We start from the raw sequence: 24,501 nt of genomic DNA on the forward strand, positions 1-24,501 counted from the left end.
TCAATCGGTCATTTTTATAAAGAAAAATTCTATTTTTTTTTATGTTAATTAAATAACAGAACATTTCAAATCAAAGCTTACTAGTGATAGGTCCAATTGGCTTCCTAACCAGCTCCAGATTAATGCATCTAATTTGATACTTGAAAGCTTATGGCCGTTTTGACTTTTAAAAATATTTGAGTTTAAAATAAAAAATGTCATTCTGAAATTTGCCTCCCTTTTTTGTTACTTTGTCAACTTTTAGCTTAGTGTCAGCAATGAAAGAATGCTTATTCTTTCTACTGAATTCAAATTCATTCTTTATTGAGGTTTTACGCCTCATGTTATGGTTTTCTGGCTTTGATACTACTAGATTTAACAATTTTTTAATTTTTAGCTTTTTGCTCATTTTTCATGTCTTCTATTTTTGTCGCATTATCACGTTATTGACAGTTCATATATCACATTATTGGCAATCAAAATAAGGCACTACTGTGAATACTAAAATCCTTAAAGATTTAAATTTCGGCTTTAACATCTTCGACACTACTTTCTCGAAGAATTGATTTGAACTTTTTAATTTTGTCTTTAACTGTCGTTTTCACTCTGTCTTTTTAGTTGTATGAAATATCCTGTGCAAGTAACCCAACTCATTGGTTTTCATGGAAGAATAGATGAGCCGATATTCTGATATTAGTAGATAGCCGATGGCTTTCTTGACTTTGAAAACAATTGTTTTCAAAAATTAAAAAAAACACATTAATTTCGCATTTTGGTTCCTTTTTCTGTCTGTTTGTAACTTAGTCTTATTAATTACAGGCCAAATATGACATTATTGTTGCCAAAACCGATTGGTACCACAAAATCTAATGTTTTAAAGAATTCGATATGCCTTTACAGGCTTCGACACAGTTTTTTCACAAAAAAAATAATTTATTTTTTGATTTTTGTCATATTTGACGTTCGTTTTTATAGACGTAGGACATATTCTGGATATTTGCATGTCTCATAGGAAAGATAAACCAACTTATTTATTTATTTCATTTTGTAAATTATGGCTTCCATGACTTTGGAAACATTTATTTTGTGGTAAAAAAAACAATTGTAACCTAATTTTGCCTTTTTTTCCCTTTTTTGTCTACTTGTTGACTAGTTTCAAAAAAAAGAGGTCACTTATTGCCGCATCAGTATTCAATGAAGGTGTAATCAAACCTTTGGAGGCCAAATTATGGCTTTACGGCTTCGAAAGCGTTTTCTGGCAAATTTTAAACGATTTTTTGTCTGTTGTCTTTTTGTTGTTCTTTTTGTAACAGCATAAACAATGTAATACCAACATTTGTTAATCTTCTAATATAGAAGCATTGGTAATTGTAACCCTATGGGATATTTGAATTGATTTCTAACGGTTTGACTTTTAATTTAATTGTTTTCAATAATTATAAGCGAATTTTTCAATTTTACTGTTTTTGTTCTCTATTGTCTAACTGTTACCAAGACTTATTATGGACTGGTCCTATATCTTTTCTCGCGAATTACAAGATTTTTGTTTATTTTCAGTTGTATCCGGCTATATTATATATTTGTTATTAAGTTTTGTTTTTTCAAACGGACATAAAGTTTTTGATGTAATTAATGTTTGTTGTTATTGTTGTTGTTAAATTTTGCTGTTCGTCTTGACTCGCTTTCTTAATATTGATAAATCTCCATAATTTTTTGCATCATTTTTTACTCCATTGAGTTATTTGCTTTGAGGCTATATTTTTGTTCTTACAACAATTTTTTTGAAAAATACTTGAATTTTTGTTTTTTCTATCTGTTCTTCATTTGCTGGAGAATTATGTCAAAATTGTGGATGAGTGGGGTCGGAACCTTATGTGCAATTGCCAATTACTGAGCCTCCTTGTTGTTCCGACCCCACTTGTGGGGGGGAGGAACTATATACTCAAACGAGTTTTTTTTTGTTCAGTCATTTTTGGCCGATCGATATATTCGTCGTAGAGAAAAGTGAGTGGTATCATTAAAAAGCTGGCCCAGCGTAGAATTCAAAATTAAAAAGATTTTTTGTTTTTCGTTTTTTTCGAGGAGTTATCGAGGATTGAAATTTTGTGTAAACAAGGGACATTTGTTCACTTTTAGTGTGATTTTTCTCAAAACTAAAATTTTTTCTATGAAAATAGTATTTCAAAATTAATTTTCACGCCGAAAATGGACCGATTTTGTGTTCCTAATAGACTAAATGCGATACAAAAAACTAGTTCTGGTCTCATAGGGAAGCTCACTATCAAAAAAATCGAATTCTATATGTCTCTTTTTAAAATTTTTCTCTTATTTGCTTTTTTTAAAACACCTAGAGACAAATTTCTTTTTATATTGAGGTTCTATTAATGACAAACCTCCTTTACATTCAAATGAAGCCCAATGAACAGAAAACATCGTTTTCAATGAATTGCTCATGTTTTTTTTTGGCTTCGATTCTGAGTTTTCGTAATTTTAAATGAAATTTTTAGTTTCTTTTTGAGGTTTTACTAATTTTTTGGAGTCCTATGGCATGGATTCATTGACCAAAAGTGTAATTTGTTCCATACTGAGCATTAAGTGAACATATCTAGTGCTTTGATGGGACAGATAACGGCTGTTAAGATTTAAAAAATAATTTTTCGATTTTTTTTGAACATTAAAGACTCATAAATTTATTATCGTGAACTGTAAGTCAGTTCATGGGTGACAGCACCCTCCTCTTTCCTACTGCAACCAAATTTAATCTCGTTAGCGATTTTATCTTCGAACTATTGGTTTTATGACTTCAATGACACAAGATTTCAAAAAATTAACAAAAAATTTTGGATAATTTTGTATTATTGGTTACTTTTGAAATCTTATCACATTATCCAAGTATTGATATCTCCCATTGGCTTACAGAAGATGTTCAGTAGATCACAGATAAAAATTTCATAGAAAAATTTATGGTTTAAAAGGCTTCGACACCTTCTTCTCGCACTTTTCTATTGAATTTTTGGTTTTTGCCTGTTTTTGTTGTTGTTTTAATAGTCATAAGACTTATTGTGATATCATATTGATTACCTATGCATGACCAACATAAATTTACTCCCATGTACACCCTTTGAGTGAATTTATTGACTTCCGTTGAAAGCTATTGACATTAATGGCTGTTAAGAATTTAAAAAAAAATTTTCCGAAAAATTTTATTGAACACTAACAAATCTTAAATTTTTTCGTGAACTGTTAGTCAGTGTCAGTATTGATAGGACCCACTTGCTTTCTATTGCAACTAAATTAATCTGGTTAGCGGTTTTATCTTCTAACTATTGGTAATATGACTTCAATGACACAAGATTTCAATTCTTTTTTTTTTAATTTTTTTTTGATATTTTTGTATTTTTGGTTACTTTTGAACTCTTATAACATTATCCAAAGATTTTACACATTATCGAAGAATAATTCTAGCCCCATTGGCTTAGAGAGGACATTCAATGCATCACAGATAAATCTTTCATGGAAAAGCTAATGGTTTAATTGGCTTCGACACTTTCTTCTCGCACTTTTCTACTGAATTTTTGTTTTTCTGTTATTGTTTTCACAGTCATAAGACTTATTGTGATAATTGTTATTTATCTACGCACAACAAACAACCTTTCTCTCCCATCGGGTTATATCTGAGCGTAATTTAATGACTGTTAAGAGTTTAAAAATAATTTTTCGAAAATTTTTTTGAACATTAACCAATCCTAAATTTTTTTCTTGAAGTCTCGGTCAATGTCAGTACTGACAGAATCCCCTTCCGTTCTTCTGCAGCCAAAATTAATCTGGTTAGCAGTTTTATCTTCTACCTATTAGTTTTAAAACTTCAATGACACGAGATTTCTTAATTTTTTTAAATTTTCGAGTACCCTTATTTTATTTTTGGATCCTTTTGAAAACTTATTACATCAGCCTACTGCTGATAGTCCCCATTGGTTTAGGGAAGAAGTTCAACGGATCATAGATAAAGTTTTCGGTGAAGAGCTTACGAGTTGAATTGCTTCGACATTTTCTTCTGGCACTTTTCTACTGAATTTTTAGCTATTGTCTGTCTCTGTTGTTGTGTTCATAGTCAATAACCTGCTGTAAGGTCGTAAAGATGAAATATGATTGGCAAACAATTTTTTTAACCCATCGAGGCATAATTTAGTGTATTTACTGGCTTCCGTTGAAAGCTAATGAATTTAATGGCGTTGATAATACGTGTTTTCTCGAAAATTTCGTGGTTCTAATGTATTTATTCATATTTGTTGATTTTTTGATAAAGAAGAAAAATCCCATTGCTCTTGAAAAATAATAGAAAATAGAAAAGTTTTTACAGAAAAGTTCATTTTTTTAATGCCTTTAACACTTTTCTCGCTCAATTTTTTCTTGAATTTGCTGTTCTTGTTCTTAGGTAGCCGTAAACTGATGACGGGTGTCATAGGCTGGTAATTAAGGATTGAACGATTGATGTTACCTGGAGCAGTCAGTTTATAGCGAGTAGTCTTAGAGTTTATGATAAACAATTTGAAATATTTTTCCAAATTTTTTTTTTAGTTTTTGTTGTTCTTTTGTCAAATTCTAACTTATTTTCATCAATGAGAGGTCCCATTCAATTTCTTGTATTTCAAGAAATAACATATCAGTTGATATTATTTTTCGCTAATATTTTGTTTGTTGGACAATATGCGTTTTTATGAACGTTTATTGAATGGCCAATTTTTGTGTTTGTTTTTCTCAACTTTCAGAACAATCGCGTAATAACAGATCCCAATGGTTTTAAAATGTCGCCCAAATAAATTTATTTAATCTCTCAGTGTAAATCCTTCAGCTGAATTAGGAGAAATAACGATTGAAATAAAAATTAATAATATTTACATGATAGCTAATGGTTTTAATGGTTGCATTAGTTTTTGTTTTCGCAAATCGTTTATAATTTTTTGAATTTCTTTTTGTGTTCTTTTCTATGGCTTAGTCTAACCACAGACAGGTATTTTTGGTTTTTGAATATTTTTTCAGTAGTAATTTATCAGGGATTATTTAGTTAAAAGCTAATGATTTTTAAGATTTTTGAAATTTCTCGGTGTAAAAAAAATTGATTAATTTATAAGTTTCGCCTCACTGTTCGTTCCTTTTGTCGGCTTGTTACCTAGTCTCATTAAGAAAACTCTCAATCTTGTGTATAGTTAGGAAAAAGTAAACTTGTGTATTTAAGGTTTTATCTGACTGCTTTTTGACGTTGTTACTAGGTGCTTTTGAATTTAGATATTCCGTTTTTGCCTTGAAATTTTTGGTTTTGCTAATTTTGTTGTTTGTTTTATTTGTCGCGTAATTTCATTAATATCAGATCACGTTGGCGCTGTAATGAGTCATTGCATTATGTAATTCAATTAGTAGATATGTTGTGTAACGATTGTTTTAAACTCAAACATTTTTTTTTATCTGTTCATTTGGTTGACAATTTAGTCAGCAATGTAGATGAGCTCGGGTCGGAACATCATGTGCGAACGCACATTAACGAGCCGCCGTGTTAGGATATATTTCGGAATCAGTTTGTTATACTTGCAATGCACTAAATATTTTTTGGTCTCGAGAAACAATGTAATCACAGGTTATAGGAATCCCTTGTCTTGTTCCCTGATAAACATTACGTTCAAGTATGTTTTCTGGTAATCTGAGCTTCTAGATTTCTGTTAGCTAGTAATTGTTTGAATGCAGTTCAACCATGCAAAGATTTATGGACTAGTATGATGAGCAGGATAAAATAAAAACTGCTTAAAACTACCATCAATTCACTCTACAATATTGAATCATAATTGTTTTAATCTGATTGATTTTCAGACGGATTTGCTCTTTCATAATATCATCCTCATGTGATAACTTGGCATTCACGAATTCATGTATGATTTTATGCAAATAAACAGGAAAATGCGATCTTCAGTTAATGAGCCATAAAAACTATATCTAACTTGCTTCAAGACAAATGAACGTCACATGTGTGGCAGTTTGTGCTTTCTGAAAACATTTTAAATTCGTTTTCATGTCACCAGGAAAAGATACAAGGCAGATATGACCTGGTATCCTTACCGGAAAATCTTGTATGTCCGTCAACCGGAGCTTCGCGTGATCGAACAACTCATCGGCATTGTTTAATGACAGCTTGTAACTCCTTGCAATTCATTGCTGATTAAGTTTAAATCTGGATCCTTAACGATTCATAGATTGATCTAAGTTTCTAAGCTAGTCAGACTTGAACCCGTTCTGATTTCATAATCTGACAATTGCCAGAATTGGTCCACTTACGATTTTCCAAATTCTACTTACCAGGTTTTGGTACATCGCTCAAAAGTTGCCAAAAAGTTGTCTGAGAACGTTGAGAATTCGTCAGAAATTGTGAGGGAAGTCGTCAACAACAGTCAATCAATCATAAGATAATAGCCGGGAAAACTTCAAAAAGATTGGAGATGGTCAAAACTGGTCAGGGAAACTTTCAGAATTAGCTGGGAAATTGTCGGATACTAACCGGCAAATTGTCGAAAATAACCGGCAAAATCGCCAAAAATAGCAGCGAAATCATTAGAAGAAACGGTCGTGAAATTAACAAAAATAGCTGGAGAATTGTTAGAAATTGATCGGGAAGTCGTCAGAAATTGATCAAACAATCGTCAAAAAATGGTAATACAGCAACAAAAATGGCCTCGATTGAAATTAAAGCACTTACTTTTTACTTCTCTTACGAGGATATTTGATAAATCATTGAACGTGAGGAGCAGAAACCGATTCTAAGACTTGACAGAGAAACCTAAAACTTAAATTTTCTCTGCCAAGTGAGGCCCCCAAGTCTTGGATGTCAAATCCAGGAATTGGGGGCCTGTCAAATGGGCTCCATCTGGGTTGGGGAGATCTCCAGGTTTGACAGCATGGACTCCACATGGAGTTTAGAAATCGAGTGCAAAACTTAAAATCGAGTGCAAAAATTTTCAAAAAGTTGCCCTCATTAAATGAAAAACATCCTATCTTGCTGATGTCAGGCTTAACTCTACTGAGAAAAAAACCAAGTCTTGGCCTCTTTCTGCTCAGAGAGGTCCCAAGTCTTGGCCCCTACTCAAGTCTTGGCATCTCTTTTGTAAATTCTCTGAATCACGCCTGATAGACTCTGGGGGTTTGATACGGTAGTACCGATGAATAACACAACCGATTTCGTTAGTTTTTTCTTTGTCAACTCCACAATGTTCTATATTGAAAAAACAGAACAGTTGTCAGCAATTGTTTTGATGAAGGATTGATTATAGATTTTTCAGAGCCGTTTTAATTATTGTAACAATTTTGTACTCACAGCAAATTTGAACAATGATCTCCGCCCACGGTTTGCACATATAGCAAACCCGTTTTTCGGTCACAAGGGAAACTGTATTCTCAATAGGATATGACTGTCAAAAGCCACAAAATATGACACGCGTTATACAAATAAAAAAACTCCAGTTAAACAATAAAAAAAGGAGATCGCCTTTTGTGTTCAGCTGAAACCACATCGTTCCCAGTTTATGATTTTAAGCATATCCCCAAACATAAACCATGGAATACAAACAGATTTTATAAACTCTATCATTCTTTCGTTTTCTGTTTTCAAATAAATAATACTTCTTAAACAAATCCTGCAAAATAAGACCACACAATATGACATTTAAGAGTCAAATGTCTTCAAAACAAAGCAGAACAGGAAAGGGCCAACTGAACAAAAGAATAATTAAACAGACAAAATTATAAAGTAGCGTCTTATTGTGTTGTTTTCTATGATGTAATTTAAGATTCGAAATTGAAAATGAAGGTTTAATCGGATTTCGATTGATTTTACATTGAAAGGCGACAAGGTTTGATTCTGTTACTGTTGAATGGTTTAATAAATAAAATAACAAATCAAAGCAGATTTTCTTTTTGAAGATTTGAAGTGCTACAAGTGAAGAAACAGCGGCGATGTTTTTAATAACAATTTTAAGTATCAATTCATTAAGACTTCTTTCATGTCCAACTTTTAAAGTAATGCTAACACAAATGGTACTATATTGCCTTCAAATAATAAATAGATAACGATTTAATTGTTGTTCTGGTTTTAATCAGCTTTTGATGGCATTTTGCACTATTTCAGGAACTATAAATTATATATTGTCCTAAAATTAATCTATATTATTAGTTTGACCATCATATTATTCAAAATTGTATTTCAGCAGTATCGATAGTTTGTTCAGCAGCAGTTGTGTTTTGTGTGTAATTGTTTGACAATTTTGTGTCAAATTACAGAGCTGAAGAAAGAATTAACCAGCATCTTTGAAATGAAATCAGAACAGAAAACGGCGGCAACTTATTGACCTATATAAGAGTTCTTTGGTGTTTAGAAGCCAGATGATTTGATTATTTATAATAAAACCTCAAAAAGTAAATAGTAAAGTTAAAAAAACAATCAAAAAGCTAAAAGCTTGCCAACTTAAGCTATGTACTGAGTAAAAAACGTATTCATTCCGTGGCTAGATAAATAAAGGAAATGAAAGAAAAACGCGGTTAGTTTAAACTATTCTCATATTTGCTCATTGTTTGTTCTTGTTGGTCTCGAATGCAATGTTGGCACTGAAAATTTGTTCAAGATTCACTATCTGGTCAAAAGAGGCTGACCTGCTAAAAACAATCTGAACAAGTATTGGTAATTTTTACTACCTTAATTTGATGCCAAAAAACTTGTTCACTTGTTCAGACGATTAACCTCTATATCTTTTCAGGAATACAAGTAATATGTGAAAATGAATAGCGTATAAAATTGAGTAAGTTAGGTTAGTCAGCAATTTATTTACAAGACCCACTTTTGGGAGTTCAAGAGTTGACACACGCCCGAGGAATTGGACCAAGTTTACGTGAAACTTAGATTTAGGATATAAATTAAAGGTCCAGAAACTTTGAACTCTGAAACTTGCAATGGAGGTAACACTTTACTCGACTTATTTGTTGAGAGGTACTTTAACAGAATTTATTAATTCGCCCTACACCAGTAGGGTACTATATGACTCAAAAGTTGGTGTTACTGCAATTTCTAATTTAACAGCAAAGCAACTTTTGTCACATGCGTAAGGAAAGTGATTGTCATAGTTGGATCTACTGTTTATGACCCACAAATGCATATACTACGTTTTTACATAACACGTATGTGTGTATGTGTGTGCGCGTGCGTGTGCGTGTGTGTTGTGAAAACGAGTATTTGAAACACGTTATCGACTCTAAAGTCTATATGAAACTTAAAAAATGATTTTTTTTCAAGTTTGGCAGTAAATATTTTTTTAACCAGCACGAATGAAGAAAGCAGCCAGCAAGGCAAACAAAAGCAGCTTACTGATATACTAACCGTGAAATCAGCTTAGCGGCGAATTTTGCGGTGACTTTCTTTAAGAATTGCGATTTTTAGCGGCGAATGTTTTTTTTTTTCACCGCATTGATTGCATTGAGCGCAAATCTTATAATTTTTATTCAATTTCACCGCAAACCTTACATCTCTTAGCTATTTTTAGCGGAGACACCTCGACCCGGGAGACTCGTGTATATCAATATTCGCTAAAAACGTACTGAAGGTTTCCTGAGTTGTCAACCAAACATACCGACCATTTCTCAGTTATGAAACCAAAAACAGCAAACATTTTTAACGTCTATTAATCAAACAGACCAACTCCTGTTATGCCTACCGAAACTTGCAAAACATAACATACCGAAGCTTTCTTACGTTCAAGACCGAACATCCCGACAATTTCTTTCGTTTGAAACCGATTATACCGAATCTGGCTGATCCGAACATACCAAGTCTTTCTTACACTCCGAACCCAACATACCGATTCTTGCAAAACCGAACATAACGAAGCTTTCTTACTTTCTAGACCGAACATACCGACAATTTCTTTCATTTGAAACCGATCTTACCGAACAAACCGAACATGCCGACCATTTCTTACTTAGAAAACCGAACATACCGAACATTTCTCGCGTCGCTTTGCTCGGTCTTCTCAACTAGGGGTGTGTATGTGAATGTATGTTTGTGTGTGTCCATGTGTATCAGTGTTTTTATGTGTGTGTCTGTCTGTACATGTGCGTGTGTGTATATGTGTTATCATGTCTGTGTGTGTGTGCGTGTGCGTGTTTGTATGAGTGTATGTGTGTGTATGTGTGAGGGTCACATTTTTATAGGCTATATGCACAAATTTGACGGGGCTGATTAAAACCAGAACAAGTTTCAAGTATTGATAAGTACTTATCCAGTGAAATACGCGTCTTAAATTGACAAATCCGTACCGATCACGTATTGTTTCCAGCTTTCAGACTTGTGAAGACTTCACCATGACTTAGCAATTATTGATTGTTGCTTTGTTATTCGGCAAAGCAGAGTCTTGATAAGATAATATAACATTATTATTGCATTTCAAAATTAGCCAATTTTGGTTAGATTTTTTCAAGAAATTTTTTATTTTGACGTAGTTATTTTTGATATGATCTTCGGTTAATTTAAATTGTCCCATATGTTCACACGAAGTTCAACAAAAAATGTCCATAACTGGTATATTTAAACGATATCTGAGTTTTTGTTCTGTGTTACGTGAGATTGTTGAAGTGCTCGCTGTTCTTGTTCTTCCATTTTCACTCTGGAGAATATTAACAGCAAATCAATGGAAATCGCCGCCTTTTTCTTTCATTACGAAACGAAAGAAAACGAACACTAAAAACTGTGCTCAAGTATCGACTCAAAACTTGTCAAGTCTCAGCAAAGACTTGCTCAAGATTTGTCAAAAATAGGCCAAGACTTGCTCAAGATTTGTCAAGGTTTAAAACTTGATTCAAGACGTGGCAGGTCTAAAAAATGAAATGATCAGATTTCTGATACAGTACTGAAACAGGATATGCAATTTCACTGATTCGGTACTGATTCAGAATCGACGTTCAGTTAGCGAACCCCTCATCATTATAAGTAATTTGCTTTAAAATGTGGTATCATTTTTCGTTTACAAAATTAAGTGAGAGTGATTTTCCGGGTTGATGGAGCTTGCTTTAGTTGTTAGAAATTGAAAGTTTCCGATTAAATCATACAAAGCGATGAATTTTGTTGGGAATATCACTTCCCTATATTTACAAGCTCACACAAGTTAACCAAGAGATGATGTAGGCATGCCAGGAAGATTCCAATTGAGTATGTCTTTGTCCAGAATGCTCCAGTCGAAAAACTCTTATGTTGAGACTTTTCTGCGGTCAAATATTTTGTACTATATTTGTGCGTTGAAAAGTACATATGCCTAGGCTTGCGCTCGTTCATGGCCAGAATTATCTCCAATCCTTTACCTATAAATTGTACACAAAATTTTCATTACTTATTTTTATTTCAAATACAATTACTTACGATCTTGATTCAGATGTAGTACATTTTTAGTTCCCATTAACTTTCCGGCTCAAACTGGGCTATCTGTCAAGATAATAATGATAGAGTTTGTGAGAAATTCAGCAGCGTTCGATAATTCCAGATGTAAAACAGTCCAACAGGAGCAAATTACTGCGTTCGATGTTATGACATTTTTTAACTGAGGTTGATGACTTCTTGGTGTGACTTTTTTATGTTTCTTGAAAATGTGATTTTAAATGCCGAACAATCTTGTGCGCTCAAGTGTTCCAGTGTTTAAGTTTTGGCACGATCAAAGCGGCTTATTACCATACTTTTACGAGCTCAAAGATGCTTTTAAAATTTAGGTTACAAGCCTGGTCGCGTTGAAAATTTAGACAAAAGAATAAAAAAACAGCTGCCCTGAAACGGAATCCCATTAATTTAGTTTCCTTTAATTACCTCAAAGTTTTCCTAAAAACTTAATGGTCATTTATTCTACTTGTAAATACAAAAAGGTGATAACATGAAGAGATGTGAAGAGAATACAAATGATATAAAAATTTTCGGATTATTTTTTTAATATGAGGGGAAAATAAAATCAAATTAGTTAGATTCTCCGTCTATTTAAAGTAAAAACAGTTAATGAATGATCCAAACAAAAACTCTAACATAAAAAAATACTTTTTATTCTTATTGTTTATTGAGGAAACAATCTCGTTACAAAACGGTCAAAAATATCCCGTAACCTTAATTTCTCACTTGAAAAAATATTTCAGGTTAGCAAAAGCTATGAAGTATTAATCTACATAATTCGTCTAGAATTATGTAGATTAATATTTCTTAATGTTTGCTAACCTGAATTATTTTTTCAAACCACAAATTTTCCAAGTGAGAAAATAATGTTACGGGGTATTTTCAACCGTATTGTAACGAGATTGTTTCCTCAATGGCATCCCATTTTCGACTCGTCAAATTTTCCCTGTTGCTTGATTAGCATTGTGATGCTTCAGAATATAAAATTGCTTTTTGCAATGTTTATGCTTGTTTAATCTCATAAATTTAACTCTCAAAAACCTGTAATCTTCCAAATGTTCCCACGACATATAAGTGCTTAAATTACCTTATACTCAGAACAAATTGTGCTGGATTTTTCTTACTCATTCTAATTTTTCAAACTTTTCTGCAAAAAAAAACAAGGAATCATAAATCGGAACAAAAAATTTTATTGTTTTATCTTTTAGTAAGATCATTAACCATCATTGGAACTTAGGTGTTATGCAAAATGTTATTTTGCAAACTTTTTTCTCAATTGAATAAATTATTCGTCGTAGAAAACAGGAAATACCATTGCAAATCAAAGTCCCTTCAAAAAGTGCTATAATTTTTCACCTCATCACTTAAAATCAAAACTACAGAAAACTTGAACTGGCTCACCGGACTTGACCTTTAATTTCTCCTAAACTGGGTTATGTTGGCCAGATGAACCAAAATTAGGTTTAAAATTTCATTGGTTTACTGTAACTTTGACAAATTGTTTTGCATAATATTTTGCAAAAAAAAACTTTCAGTTTTCCTCTTCTTAGGTTACATTAGTTTTTACTCAAACTCACTGAATCTGGTTGCTCTCACCAGTTTTTTAACCTCACAAATGTCACGATATTAGTTCGCTTAAATAAAAACGTACTCACACTCAACTGAAGTTTAATCCTGAAGTTTTAATTTAATCTAATTATATTAAACTAGCGTAGCCATAACTTTTTTCGATCACTTTTCAAAGGTCCGATCATTATCCACCTTGCGTACCAAATCAACAAGAGATACACTCGATGTAAAGAGAGGCGCCTAATCTCCAAGAAAAAAGCAATAAAAAAGTGATAAACAAAATGTTTTTTAACGATGTCTCAGTTTGCTATTACGAAAAAAATATATACGAATTAATTTTGAGCTCCAAAATTTTAGAATTGCCTATTAGTATGGGATTCTTTTTCTGTTATGCCAATTTGTGTAAAATTTATTTAATAGCAGATACAACGCCGTTCATATGCGATGTAAACAATTTGTCACAAACCGACACATTTCAAAGAAAACTGTAATATAAAAACAGCTACAAAAACACAACAAAAAAGGTGAGTCTCTTTGTATCTATACAGGCAGTGTGTTTTGACGATATTGGAGTTTTTAATTGTGCATTTGTGCTGTTTGAAGTTCACAATATAAAATAACAAAACTGAATCCCACCACCTAAGCAAGGAATTATTGCAAAATTGAGCAATTTCAAAGTCAGGTCAAAGATTTAAAGTTGAGTTACAAATATTTGCTAATATTTGTTTTAAAAAAAGGTCCTCTGAACAAACGTTCAGCAAAATGAAATAACGAATGGCCCTTATCTGTGCAAGAGTTTGTTCGCCATCAAAAATTCAGGTCAAAAACTGAATAAAATGTGGGTTGACTAATGGGGTGCTAATTTAGCTTCAAATATTGTCAATATTTAAAAAATTTAAAAAGAGATAGTACTTTTTTCATTATCAAACAGAGATTATTTATGCAAAAAAATTATATAAGGACTGCAACCCCATACCGAAATAGCGTTTAAATCAATAGTAGGTAAGTCTAAGTGCAAGTCCTATATCGTTTTTAACTATAGGCGACTCTAAATACGAGCGGTACAAGTCCTTTCCAAACCTTGGGTAACACTTGCAAGTTGATTTCCAAGTCAAATTCGAAACGCAAAGATTTTTGTGATGTGACACGACTTCTGTATGAAATTTTAGCCACTTTCCTGCGATGCTTGTAACAAACCCACAACCATCCAAAACGATCAACCCGGGGGTCAGAGGAGGTGGTTTTTCAACAGGTTTTCAGCCATTTTCAACAATTTTCAGTCGAATCACAGCCCGAAAACTGCTCAAATCAAAGAAATTTTGCATTTTTTAGATTTACTAAACGTCAAACAAATCAAGGTGTGGCGCTATTGTCAAAAAAGAGAACACAGTAATGATTCCCTAGCTAGCTTGAGAGCATGTAGTACGAAATTATGCCCAATCAACCCAATTTTGGCTCAGAACACTAATGGGACTGACATCAGCACCAATATTTATCAATCTAAAATTCACCAATTCTTCCAGCCTTTAGTCGGTAACCCAGTGTTGCCATCAGTTTGTTCTAGAATGCTATAATTATTCGGGTTACAATCGAATAATAATATAATCAGTTTGAGGTATAACCAAATTTATGAGGTAAAATAGTTAATTTATGATGTCTCTTGGGCTACCACTCGTTGGTTTTTTTCATGAATTGCTCGACAAAAAAGGATGTCAAATACAGATTTTTTTCAATGGTGATCGGTTGAGCTATGTCCCGTCCCAATCAGTTAATACTTTGGTCAAAATTTCATATTTTAGAGCCGATTCAAAATGATGCTCGTTCTCTAATATTTTTCTTGTTGCTTTAACCTAAACAATGATTATGTGTACTTTATGTTTCAAAAAGCTCAATTTGTCTTGGTCTGGGTCTAAAATGAAAAAAAGGGTCAATATTGATGCCTTTTCTTTTAAAAAACATGCCATTTTTTGTCTTCCTTATGTAGATAATGTGGTCGATGATTTTATAAATTTTTGTCACTTGTAGCCGATACTGTGCTATGAGAGTGCTTTGAACATGAGTTTAGGGAAAAGTTGGGAGAGAAAACCAACGGCTTTGATTGTAGCATTTTTTTGAGTACCTGATGTCTTTTTTTGCACTTTTAGGGCCTTTTTTGACTGCCTGAAAACGAATTGGATTTTTGACTGCGAAGACTTGGATATAGTCTTGCCAAGTCTCGGAGAAGACTTGGATGAAATCTTTCCGAGTCTCGGCCAAGACTTGGATTTAGACTTGCCAAATCTTGGCCGAGAACTTGATTAAGACTTGCCAAGTTTTGGCCATGACTTGCACAAGACTGGAAAGGCCGAAATGCACTAGGATCATAGGTCTGAATCAGTATCGATTCCTAGACTTGCCATTAGAGTTTGCGAAAAAAAATATTAGACAAGGCCAACTGTAGCGTTTTTTTCAGTGACTGACGGATTTTGTGGCGTTTTCATGGACTTCTTCGACAACCAAGACTTGGATTTAGACTTGCCAAGTCCGGTTCAAGAATTAGATCAAGGCTTGCCAGCTCCTGGCCAAGAATTGCACAAGACTGACAAGTCTGGAATGTGTTATGATCATTAGATTTGACCAGTGGTGATATTGCCTTGGTGTTGAGTAAGGGAAGCTTTTAGGGTTATGCAGTTTCTGTGCACCTGAAATGTGTTTTACGCCTTAGAAATTTGGGTGCGTTGCACCATTTCGATATCTGTAGCTCTGATCTCTTATCTTTTTATTTAATCAAAATTTATGCAAAAATTATATATGGATAAATCATAAAAAACTCAATATTCTCTAGTGAAAATACACTTCTTTGATCAGGTAAAAATTTGGAAATTTTTAAATTGGAGTTATGGAAATTGTATCAGCACCTCTGCATCATGTAGTGAAATTAAAAATGTGTCATATTTAATTTCTAACCTTCTATTTTTCTTGATTCACATTTTATTTACCAATGGTTCCTCCTTTTGTCATGAGTCTCTAGTCGCTGTCGGATCCGTCTTACGGGACAGTTGAAAGAAACTGATTGAAAGATGATGTGTCTCTTAAAGAAAACTCCGAATAGTACCTAGTTTAAATGAGGACTATTAATTCTCTACAATTGAGCAATAAGAGCTGAAGAGTTGATTGTCGTTCAAGATTTTAAGGAGCCTTCAGCTGAATTTCGTAGACACAAAAAGACAGTCATTTGGATAGGAATTTTTCAAGAGAAAAAGGTGCTTATGAAAGATCTTAAATCAGCTTAAGCTGATTCAAGGATCGCGGGAAAAGTGACTTAGTAATTTGTTTGCAGTGGCTTTTTTGAGACGAACGAACTGTAGATATGTTGGTCTTCTAAAATTGGATAACAAATAGGCTCCCAATGTTTCAGCAGCCTTGAGAAGAAAAATTTCAATCTGAAAATAGAAGCGATTGATCAAGAATCCAATTATTATCCAGTGAAACGAAAATTGATACCCCTTGGTAAGATAAAAACCAAGAAATGATTAATCTTGCAATCGTACAGATTTTTAAGAGCAAGAAAGATTAACCCTGACATGCCAAGCCACATAAAACTTTAAAATTAAGAAGCACTTTTAAACAAAATGTAGAACGAATTTAAAACCGCTAAGCATTAACTTGATAGCCAGCAATTGAGCCTTAATTTTCCAGTATAATGAAATTTTTAAGAGGATTCTTTTGAGTGTAGGTGTTTTTAATCTTTTTCCTTGGGAAGGGGGAATTGTTTCAAGATGTTGGAAAAAGGAAGAAAATTAAGGAAAATTGTGAGCACCCGGAGTTTACAGTCAGTGAAAATCAGCACTTAACCAGTTTAAAAAAAACTCTGTTGATTTAGTATTGGCATTATACTGTTCATGTCACATTTTAACATGAACATCATTGAAATTTATTAAGGATTAGTCACCCATATGATCATCATTATGTACATAAAATACATGAGTTAAATTCGAAGCTCTTGATGCGAGAACTTGTAAAACGCTGCAAAGCCGGCCACCTTCTGCATCAAATTCTGCATCTCAATAATTTTTGCTGCATCTGGTACAGTTGGGCTTTCTGATTATTGATATTCAAATGGGATGCGCTGATAAATGAACAACCGATGAGAAAATTGCTATTTGCCGTTTATTGCCGTAACGATGTTTAATCCTTCGGTTTCCGAATTTGAATTAACTATTAGTTCATCTCCTAGACCTGGAACAAGTTTTGGAAAGTGAGGTTCAATATTGATTGGAATATTCCTCGGTCCTTGAGAGTCCTTATCTGTCTCTCTCTCTCTCTCTCTCTCTCTCTCTCTCTCTCTCTCTCTCTCTCTCTCTCTCTCTCTCTCTCTCTCTCTATCTCTCTCTCTCTCTCCTCTCTCCTCTCTCTCTCTCTATCTATCTATCTCTCTCTCTCTCTCTCTCTCTCTCTCTCTCTCTCTTTCTCTCTTTCTCTCACTCTATAAATTCTACTCTTCTATATACTGATAATAACAAAAAAATCCTCTATGAAAGTCGTACAGAAAAGACATAAAGAATTGGTGAGTTGACGCCACAATTGTTAAACGTATCAGTTGATTAATACAACTCATTAAATCAGTTTATTAAATGTCCATAGATCAGTTTATAAAAACACACGGCGTCTTCACTGATGCTGAAGAGGTTGGCGGTGGTCACAGCATCACATGTCGCTCGTTGCACATCATTTTTTACACTTCCGCAACCTCTGTCAATGTGGCCATTGTTGTTTACAAAGCTCTGTCAATGTTCCTCTGCCGTGTGTGACGGCACGCGTAGGATACGTTTTTGCCATTGAGGGGTTCGGAAGTTCCGTGATATATATAAGTTCCGTGCATTAGCTTGTGTGAGTAGATTGAAATTTTGTTAAACTGATTTGCAAAAATATCTGAAAAAGATGCAACGAGGGAGAAGAAGGCTGTAGAAGAATTGAATAAACATTTGAGGTCGAAGATGAACAGTGATGAAAACACTAACTAATGAAAATCACAAATGGGTTAATAAAATCATGACAAGCCATGTACTGATGTGTAGTAGCAGGAGCATCACATTTCACAGAATTCACAAAGTACTGATAGCACCATAGCTGCCATGTGTCGGTACCTTTTGCCAATTTTATCAAAATGGAACCGGCACGAATCATTAAAAACTTTTCGTTCAATAATTCTAGTAATTTTGGGTTAGTTTATTTCTAAAGTTTATTTCCAGTCAAGTTTATTTCTAAAATACATATTTTTTGGCTAGAAGATGGGGTGGCAGGCCTTTACGCCTCATATTCCCGGCAAATGTCATTTTGGTTGGTCTCATGGAATCTCGCGATTCTTGAAATCTGTTGCAAAAATAACGGACTTGCATTTTTTGCATCATTTGTCGCGGACAACCTTAAATACATGAGTTAAATCGAAGCTCTTGATGCAAAAACTTGTAAAATGCTGCAACGCCGGCCATCTTTTGCATCATATTCTGCATCTCACTAACTTTTGCTGCATCTGGTACAGTTTGGAATTCTGATTATTCTTATTCAAATGGTATCCGCTGATAAATGGACAACTGGTGAAACAATTGTTATCGTTTATTGCCGTAACGATGTGCAATCCTTCGGTTTCCGAATTTGAATCAACTATTAGTTCATCTCCTAGACCTGGAACAAGTTTTGGAAAGAGAGGTTAAACATTGATTGGAATATTCTTTGGTCCTTGAGAGTCCATATCTGTTACAACTCTAACTTTCTGTGGCTCGCAATTGGCCATAGATCGATTTCTTTGTTCTTCATCGGTTCCTGTAACCAACAGAGCTCCTCGCAATTGAGTTCTGTTTTCGTTGCAGATTAAAATTTTCCTTGTTTTTTCCGCTCTTTGACGGTTCTGTTCAAGTTATTATGATATTGAGAGCAATCGATACAATCTGATACAGATTGACTCTAAGCAAACTATCTGCAATTAAGAGAACAATTTAATTACACTAACGCTCAAGACGCCTTTATTTTGATACATGCGGACCAGTGTTTATCATCCACGTGCTGTCAAACAACGCGTTGAAAATTGACAGAGCTTTGTAAACAACGATCGGCACCCGACATCAGCAGCAATATTTATCAATCTAAAATTCAATTTTCAGTCGGTGACTCAGTGTGGCCATCAGTTTGCTCTAGAATGCTTAATTATTCGAGTTATAACTGAATAGAAATAATAATCAGTATTAGGCATATTTATTTTATGAGTTAAAATAGTTAATTTATAATGTCTGTTGGGCTACCACTCGTTGTTTTTTTCATGAATTGCTCGACAAAAAAAGATGTCAAGTACAGATTACTTTCAATGGTGATCGGTTGAGCTATGTCCCGTCCCAATCAGTTAATACTTTGGTCAAAATTTTATATTTTAGATTCGATTCAATTATAGGCTATATCTGATGCTCGTTCTCTTGTTGCCTTGACCTTAACAATGATTATGCGTAATTTATGTTTCAAAAAGCTAAAATTTCTCTTGGTCTGGGTCTAAAATGAAAAAAGGTCTTTTTCTTTTGAATAAGTTGCCAATTTTTGTCTACCTATAAATAGATAATGTGGTCGATGATTTTATAGTATTTTTGTCAATTGTAGCCGATACTGTGTTATGAGAGTGCTTTTAACGTGAGTTTAGGGAAAAGTTGTGAGAGAAAGCCTACGGCTTTGATTGTAGCCGTATTTTGGAGTACCTGATGTTTTTTTGCACTTTTAGGGCTTTTTTTGACTGCCTGAAAACGAATTGGATTTTTGGACTGCGAAGACTTGGATTTAGTCTTGCCAAATCTTGGAGGAGACTTGGACGAAATCTTTTCGAGTGGCGGCCAAGACTTGGATTTAGACTTGCCAAATCTTGGCCAAGAACTGGATTAAGACTTGCCAAGTTTTGGTCAAGACTTGCGCAAGACTGGAAAGACTGAAATGCGTTAGAACTATAGCTCTGAATCAGTATTGATACCTAGACTTGCCATTAGAGTTTGCAAAGAATTGTTAGACAAAGCCAACTGTAGCATTTTTTCAGTGTCTGATGGACTTTATGGCGTTTTCATGGCGTTTTTTGACAGCCAAGACTTAGATTTAGACTTGCCAAGTCCGGGTCAATAATTGGATCAAGACTTGCCAAATCCTGGTCAAGAATTACACAAGACTGACAGGTCTGGAATGTGTTATGATCATAGCTCTGAATCAGTACTGATAACTAGACTTGCCATTAGATTTGACCAGTGGTGATATTGCCTTGGTGTTGAGTAAGGGAAGCTTTTAGGGTTATGCAGTTTCTGTGCACCTGAAATGTGTTTTACGCCTTAGAAATTTGGGTGCGTTGCACCATTTCGATATCTGTAGCTCTGATCTCTTATCTTTTTATTTCATCAAAATTTATGCAAAAATTATATATGGATAAATCATAAAAAACTCAATATTCTCTAGTGAAAATACACTCCTTTGATCAGGTAAAAATTTGGAAATTTTTAAATTGGAGTTATGGAAATTGTATCAGCACCTCTGCATCATGTAGTGAAATTAAAAATGTGTCATATTTAATTTCTAACCTTCTATTTTTCTTGATTCACATTTTAATTACCAATGGTTCCTCCTTTTGTCATGAGTCTCTAGTCGCTGTCGGATCCGTCTTACGGGACAGTTGAAAGAAACTGATTGAAAGATGATGTGTCTCTTAAAGAAAACTCCGAATAGTACCTAGTTTAAATGAGGACTATTAATTCTCTACAATTGAGCAATAAGAGCTGAAGAGTTGATTGTCGTTCAAGATTTTAAGGAGCTTTCAGCTGAATTTCGTAGACACAAAAAAACAGTCATTTGGATAGGAAATTTTCAAGAGAAAAAGGTGCTTATGAAAGATCTTAAATCAGCTTAAGCTGATTCAAGGATCGCGGGAAAAGTGACTTAGTAATTTTTTCGCAGTGGCTTTTTTTGAGACGAACGAACTATAGGGATTTTGGTCTTCTAAAATTGGATAACAAGTAAGCTCCCAAGCTTGCAGGAGCCTTGAGAAGAAACAATTCAATCTGAAAATAGAGGCGATTGCTCAAGAATCATATTATTATCCAGTGAAACGAAAATTGATACCCTTTGATAAGATAAATACCAAGAAATGATTAATCTTGTAATCGTACAAATTTTTAAGAGCAAGAAAGATTAACCCTGACATGCCAAGCCACATAAAACTTTAAAAATTAAGAAGCACTTTTAAACAAAATTTAGAACCAATTTAAAAGAGCTAAGCATAAATTTGATAGCCGGCAATTGAGCTTTAATTTTCCAGTATAATGAACTTTCAAGAGGATGTTTTTGAGTGTAGGTGTTTTTAATCTTTTTCCTTGGGAAGGGGAACTGTATCAAGATGTTGGTAAATGCAAAAAAATTTAAGGAAATTTGATGTCACCCGGAGTTTACAGTCAGTGATAATCAGAACTTAACCAGTTTAAAAACACTCTGTTTATTTAGTCTTGGCATTATACTGTTCATGATACATTTTAACTTGAACAGTATTGAAATTTATTAAGGATTAGTCACCAATATGATCATCATTATGTACAGCCTGCTCTCAACCCGAGTACGATAAAGTCTCAGTATGTCCTCCATCTGGGTATAATTATAGCGAGTCTGTGTACTTAATGAGCATCGCTAAATACTGTCTGCTCACGATCTGTTCACACTTGAGCGCCAAAACCATACTTGCTTTTAATTAATCAACACCACAAAACTCTCCTGCTTCCGCTACTTCTTTGCAATTATATATATATATATATATATTATATATATATATATATATATATATATATATATATATCTCGCTCTTTCTCTCACTCTATAAATTCTACTTTGTATATTCTGATAATAACAAAAAATACTCTATGAAAGTCGTACAGAAAAGACATAAAGAATTGGTGAGTTGACACCACAATTGCTAAACGTATCAGTTGAATAAAACAACTCATTAAATCAGTTTATTAAACGTCCATAAATCAGTTTATAAAAACACACGGCGTCTTCACTAATGCTGAAAAGGTTGGCGGTGGTCACAGCATCACATGTCGCTCGTTGCACATCATTTTTTACACTTGCGCACCTCTGTCAAAGTGGCGTATGTTGTTTACAAAGCTCTGTCAATGTTCCTCTGCCATGTGTGGCTTCACGCGGAGGGTAAGTTTTTGCCATTGAGGGGTTCGGAAGATTCCTGACAGATATAATGCAATAGCTCGTGTGAGCAGACTGAAACTTTGTTACACTGATTTGAATAAATATCTGAAAAAGATGCAAAAAGGGAGAAGAAAGGTGTAGAATAATTGAATTGACATTTGAGGTCGAAGATGAACAGTGATGAAAACACTAACTAATGAAAATCACAAATGGGTTAATAACATCATGACACGCCATGTACTGATGTGTAGTAGCAGGAGCATCTCATTTCACAGAATTCACAAAGTACTGATAGCACCATAGCTGCCATGTGTCGGTACCTTTTGCCGATTTTATCAAAATGGAACCGGCACGAATCATTAAAAACTTTTTGTTCAATAATTCTAGTAATTTTGGGTTAGTTTATTTCTAAAGTTTATTTCCAGCCAAGTTTAATTCTAAAATACCTATTTTTTTGGCTAGAAGATGGGGTGGCAGGCCTTTACGCCTCATATTCCCGGCAAATTTTAATTTTGTCGGTCGCGTGGATTCTGGCGATTCTTTAAACCTGTTGCAAAAACAACTGACGTGCTTTTTTTGCCTCATTTGTCACGAACAACCTCAAATACATGAGTTAAATCGAAGCTCCTGATGCAAGAACTTGTAAAACGCTGCAAAACCGGCCATCTTTTGCATCATATTCTGCATCTCACTAACTTTTGCTGCATCTGGTACAGTTGGGCATTCTGAATATTGATATTCAAATGGGATCCGCTGATAAATGGACATCCGATGAGAAAATTGTTATCGTTTATTGCCCTAGCGATGTGCAATCCTTCGGTTTCCGAATTTGAATCAAACATTAGTTCATCTCCTAGACCTGGAACAAGTTTTGGAAAGTGAGGTTCAACATTGATTGGAATATTCTTCGGTCCTTGAGAGTCCATATCTGTTACAACTCTCACTTTCTGCGGCTCACAACTCGCCATAGATCGTTATCCTTGTTTTTCATCGGTTCCTGTAACCCATAGAGCTCCTCGCAATTGAGTTCTGCCCAGGTTGAGGTAACATCCGGATGAGACCCCTGATCAGACCGTGCCAGACGAAAGTTATCTCTGATCAGACCCTCCCAGACCAAAGTATCCTTTGATTAGACTAAAGTGCGCTCGAAACACCGTGTGCGCTCTAAGTGCGCTCGAAACCGTCTCTGATCAGACTTTTCCAGACGTAAAGGACCTCTGATCAGACCATAATCAGACCATTGTCCAGACGGTTGTGCGACCATGGCCCAGTCCAAACCCAGACCATTGACCAGACGATTGTGCGCTCAAAATCGCTTCTGATCAGACTATTGTGCGCCCAAAAGTCACTCCTGATCAGACTATTGTGCGCTCGAAACCACCTCACCACACAAATTTTGTTATAATATATTCATTTCATACAAAATGATGTTTGCATTATTAAATTCATCTTAAGAAAAGATCATTCTGAAAGTATTTTTGATAAAAAAAAGATAACCCAACTGCTGAGAAAAAATTTATTTAGTATACATTAGTGTATATTTCCAACTCAATGGATAAATTTAGACAGCTTTCCATATAAAACATCGTACTCTACAGTTAAACAAAATTTCCTTTTAAGGGGCCGACATGTTCTATTAGCTGGGCCTCTTTGGTTCTGATCAAAGACATCGGACTCTAGATGTGCCTGTGATCAGAATGCTGCTTTTTGTTGCCTCTTGACAGAGCAAACATTTCTCGTTAAAAAATCAAAAAATCAAAAAAAAAATCAGCTCGAAATGGTCTCTGATCAGACTAATGTGCGCTTGAATCTCCCTCTGATCAGACCATTCCCATCCTGAAAATACTTCTGATCATACCATCCCCAGATCATAGTGACCTCTGATCATACCATCCCCAGACCGAGGTGACCTCTGATCATACTATCCCCAGACCGAAGTGACCTCTGATCATACTATTGTGCGCTGTAACTAAATCCGATACCCTGTAATTTTGGTCTGGGAACACACTGTGTGCGTTGGACTTGGTCTGATCAGAGGTCACTTCCGGATGGCACCTCAACCTGGGTGTTTTCTTTGCGGATTAAGACTTTCCTCGCGTTTTCCGCTCTTCGACGGTTCTGTTCAAGTTATATTGATATTGAGAGCAATCGAAACGATCTGAGACAGATTGACTCTAAGCAAACTATCTGCAATTAAGAGAACAATTTAATCACACTAACACTCAAAACACCTTTATTTTGATACATGCGGACCAGCGCTTATCCTCCACGTGCTGTCAAACACCGCGGTGAAAGATTGACAGAGCTTTGTA

At 34.5% G+C, this 24,501-nt stretch overlaps 1 protein-coding gene across 2 annotated transcripts in view; it reads right to left on the minus strand.

Moving 5' to 3' along the window:
- The window catches only part of LOC142338099 (uncharacterized), a 54,059-nt gene that overhangs the window by 15,553 nt on the left and 14,005 nt on the right, over window positions 1–24,501 (minus strand). The window contains exon 1 of one of the 2 annotated variants that reach the window (XM_075387758.1): window positions 7,337–8,417. The exons of the other annotated variant lie outside the window; for it this stretch is intronic. The gene's annotated coding sequence lies outside the window, so the exon portion shown is untranslated. Of the gene's footprint in view, window positions 1–7,336; window positions 8,418–24,501 lie in introns of those variants that run through there. 2 annotated transcript variants of the gene reach the window in all.

The sequence above is a fragment of the Convolutriloba macropyga genome, chromosome 1 (assembly GCF_964194025.1).
Source record: "Convolutriloba macropyga chromosome 1, txConMacr16.3, whole genome shotgun sequence".
NCBI classification, from domain to species: Eukaryota; Metazoa; Xenacoelomorpha; order Acoela; family Convolutidae; genus Convolutriloba; species Convolutriloba macropyga.